We start from the raw sequence: 4,826 nt of genomic DNA, 5'->3' as shown, positions 1-4,826 counted from the left end.
GAAATGAGAAACCGAGTGAGTTCTACGACATATCTTGAACAATTTCGTAAAAGGATAGACAAAAGACATACGAAATCGTTTTACACTAATAAGGAAAATATTACTAACCAAAAAAATAAGGGAAAGGTTTGTTGAGCTTCCAACAGAAAATTAATTCCTACAAATAAATCTGAATGAAAATAAAATTCTTCACATCACCTGAGGAGAACCCGAAGACCGCCTCATGAAACAATAAAGCTTATGTGCAACTAAAAATAAAAAGTGGATGATATTGAAATAATAAATGAGATACCAGCTGATCTCCTTTAGTTTGATTTTGAGTTTATAAATCTTTAAGGTTTGAAATATTGATTTATGGATAATATTCAAAAAAGGGCGGCTATAAAATGTTTTGAATTCAAAAAGAATATTTTATTGGTTTTTGAATGAGACTAGAAACAATACATAATAATTCATTTTAAAATTAATATAAATAAATTTATCAGAGAGCAGGCCTATACCAAATTCCGGCTTTGGATAAAAAAAAATATATAAATCCGGAGTCGACCGAAAGTCCTGAGCTAACCTGACTGAAAAAGGTTTCTCTGCAGGTCTCTGGTATAAATACAGATCATATTTATATTTTTGTTAAAATTACTTTATTCGTATTTTCAAAAAGGGATAACCCTAATTACATTAATATTCAAAGGGAACTGATAAGGTCTTTATATTAAAAGTTATGAAGTAGTTTCTTAGTTCATTAAGAACATATTTGATTAATCTTTTTACAAATTAATTATAATTATATAACTTTAATTAAAATTAAGTCAATGACCACAAATTATTATTACGTGAACATATCTTCCCTTATTATAAATCAATGAAAAATGACTAACTTTGTAATAACAACCATTGCACGATTCTCCCTAAAGTTATGGAAAATAATTGATATATTATATTTATTATATAAATATTATTATAAATAAAATATTTGACCCAATTTTTACCGGTATTTTTGTAAAATAATTATATATTTTTTTGTCCATGAGAAATGAAGAAAATTGATATATATATATATGTAAGGTAAATATGGAAATTAAGTATTTTTTTTTACAATAAATTTTGGTGATTATGAAAATATTTTACATTTTATTCGTTATCATTTTCTTAAATTTTATTGGGATAGGAAGTAATCACGATGATTAAATATAGATTTCATAAATTTTTTATTAAAATTTATAGTTTGATTCATAATCTTAGCTTATTTGGTGTAATTTCTTGAATAGTCAATGGTGTTGGGTTTGCGCCAGCATATTTTTTTTGAAGATTAGATTATCTCTATATTTTAGCATTTTCACTTTAATATGATTTTGATAATATATATATTTTATAAAATATATTAATAATATTCAAAAAATTGGGAATAACAATTAATGTTAAACATTCACTTCTGTTAAATGATCAACAGTTTCCCAACTTTGCCAATTGTCTAGTATCGATGCCATGCAACCCTTACACTACATAATTTAATTTTTATATATAGTTTTATAATCATTTAATAAAATGGCCATTTTTTTAACCTAGCGAAGTATATATTAAACAGAAGCAAAGTCGGATAAAGAGGTTGGTAGAAAAAATCGAAGGTGGACACCATATATATTTTTAAAATACTTAACTAAAAAATTTATATTTCAATTATGTGTAAAGTTTAAATAATTGGAAATTATCTCATATAGAAAAATCTCTATTTTATGATGTATCAAATTTGTGCATTGATAAAGTTCTAAAAACATCTAAGTTGCAATGAATATAGAGGTTCTGGGGTTGAATTGCACTATGAAACCATTTAAAACACGTCATAAATTTATTTTATAATGAAAATTATTTATTAATAATTATATATTTACCTGTCTGTTGTGTTTAAATCGAATCAATTCGATAATATTATAAAATAAATTATAAATATACAAGGCTGTAGCCAGGAATTTTCAGCTGGGGGGGGGGGGGCAACTGCTCATTTGAGGGGGCCACTATTTTTTTAAAATAAAATAAATAATTAAGCATTCATAGAAATTTCTTGCTATTTCTATTAAAAATTTATTAATGTAAAAATATATAATATGAATATACAAAATAATTCTATAATATAATATGTTGATTTTATTTTTAAATTTTAACATAAATGATTTAAAGGATAAATTTTGTGTTATATTTTTTCATAAGCCATGAATAATAAATTTTGCTTATGTTGATTCTACATCGACTAGCGCTCGATTGAACTCTCTTTAGTGTAGAAACACGATATCCAAATGATGATTACTACTGAGTAGCATTTATACAATTCTTTCAATGCATGATATATTTTTTTTATACATAATATTTAGGATGTTTTCAAAACTATGTTTCTTTAACTTCTACACCTAATAATTCTTTAGCTATTTTCATTTTATGATGTAACGTTTCCATATTTATCATTTTATCTGATAATAAACAGGGTGAAAGGGGGACAATGTATTAAAACATGATAGAAGATTATAATCATTTTGTGTAAAACTAGTAAAAAAAACGATCAACAAAGTAATCAATAATTTCATAATAATTCCTTTTTAAACAACTCCAATTGGAGTCTTTTTCACAATTAAATTGTAATTTGGTCTTGACTAAAAAATCTTAAAATTTATAGACGTTTTACGTACCTTTGAAGATTTTTTGGGAGTGAGATTAAATAATACTAAAATTTTGTTTTTGACCCTTAATTCTAAAAATCAAAAGGATTGTCGCTTCTTTTAAAATATTGATCGTGGAATCAATATAATTTTTAGCATCCACTAGATTAGTACCTACTGACTGTAGATACTTATTGTGGATCTATTGTTATTAATATCTCATAAATTATAATGAGTAATATAACGTAATTTATTAACGCATTGAGATAAAAGACCAGAGACTTCGACTGATTCATGAGTGAAAACCTCAGAATTAAGAGTTCTATTAGAAAAGTAAAATAATACTTCACCAATATCAAAATTCTCATGAATGATGCTAGATGTTTCTAAATGACCAGTCCACCTCTGGTCTAAAAGTCTCCTAAGAGTATGGCCTATTTATTTACAGGATACGTTAAAACGCCTAAAAATATCTTCTATCCCTATCACCGTTAGACTTCGGAGCCAAGTGTGGTAAGTAGTGAGTCTGATAAGGTTTTTTTAAATTAGACCAGAAATTCCTTCAATAGCATGCATAGGAATTAGTTCCTGCTTTTTTCCTTCTTTAAACACTTTCCTAAATACGACGATTTACTCAACTCTTGCTATGGTTTCCCCTGGTCACACAAATTTGGAGTTTACTTTATTTCTTCAAGAAGGAACAGGAAGGTGATCCTCTATGTTCCTTGCTCTTTACTATAGGCATTTATGATTTGGTCAAAATTTCGAATGGTTTCAATTTAGATTTAAATTTGTGCTATCTTTACAATTCTTTGGGGTCCAATATATAACAACGTCATTTCAGTTATTGAATATACTGATTTGGATGTCTCTAAAATTAGCCTTTCTTTAACAGGAAAAAAGGGAGATATCCTCCCTCAAAACAATGTAGTCTCCATGTTTTAATGTGCATTTGAAAGACCTCTTTTCTCCCAATTTAGCTAACCTTCAACTCTGAGTAAAGAAAAGGAAATTTTACTCATGAACGAGTTCTAAATCGCTAATGACTATAGGCTAGGTTGTCTAATTCCTTCTGTTGACACTGTAGGTAGAGTAAGGGATGTTTCTCAATTCACATTTGTTGGGATTAAGAGGCCTGTCATGGAAGTAAGGTAATTTATAAATTTAAAACTATCATGATCTCGGTGAGGGGCTGCTAAAGTGTTATTATATATATTATAAAACAAATATGTAGTATTCCTAAAATTACTCCAGGCTTCTAATTATAAAATTGTCATTCCCAAAATAGTATATAATATGTAAAAACCTTAAAAAAAAATATGAGTAAAATCTTTTAAGATTTTTTAAAAAAAAATTTTATATTGAAAGATTTTTTATGCGTGAAAATTACAAAATATTAATATCAAACATTTTGGTATTTTTAGGCAAAATTTGATAAAAATCTTCAAATATTTTGCTAAATAAAATTTTGAAGATTTTTTTTAGACTGGTGACAATTTAACTACTTTCTTATACAAAATATTTTTCCATATCGGGGCCTCACTAGATTCCATATTGAAATAAGATATATATTAGACCAGACATCGAGCCTTGAGCTGCCCGAAAATCGGCCTTATTTTTTTAAATATGTTGTTTAATGTGGCTTAATCTTATAATATAATTTGATATAAGGTAGTCAAAGAAAGAATGAGCTATTTCGAATGGTAATGAAAAGCTGTCGAAAAAGATATCCACATTACGCTGTATCCGATGATCAAAAAAAACAATTTATATCATGCGTAACAAAGGAACAGGAAGATTTAGATATTCCGCCCATATTAGATGATATCTTATGATTACATACAAATGTTCAAAATATTTATAATATCATTCGTTACCAGTGATATTTTTTTAATATTTCGATAATGATAAAAATTATTTATATATTATGGTTAAAAAATATCATTTTCCGAAATAAAAAATGTTCAGATATTTTGTGTTGAATTCAAGGTTAGACAGCATCGTATCGCAAATATGTATACCCCAAATAATACTAATACCTTTTTATCAATTTTCAAACATTAAGTAAGATTAATAAAGACTTGCTTTTATTAAATTTCTATAATAAACAAAAAATAATTTGAAATTACTAATTATTAAATGATTACGAATTTAAAGTCTTTGACATTATTTTGAAAAAAA

The sequence above is a fragment of the Gordionus sp. m RMFG-2023 genome, chromosome 4 (assembly GCF_954871325.1).
Source record: "Gordionus sp. m RMFG-2023 chromosome 4, tfGorSpeb1-WG-v2, whole genome shotgun sequence".
Lineage (NCBI taxonomy): Eukaryota > Metazoa > Nematomorpha > Gordioida > Chordodea > Parachordodidae > Gordionus > Gordionus sp. m RMFG-2023.
Note: the sequence above shows the minus strand (reverse complement) of the source record.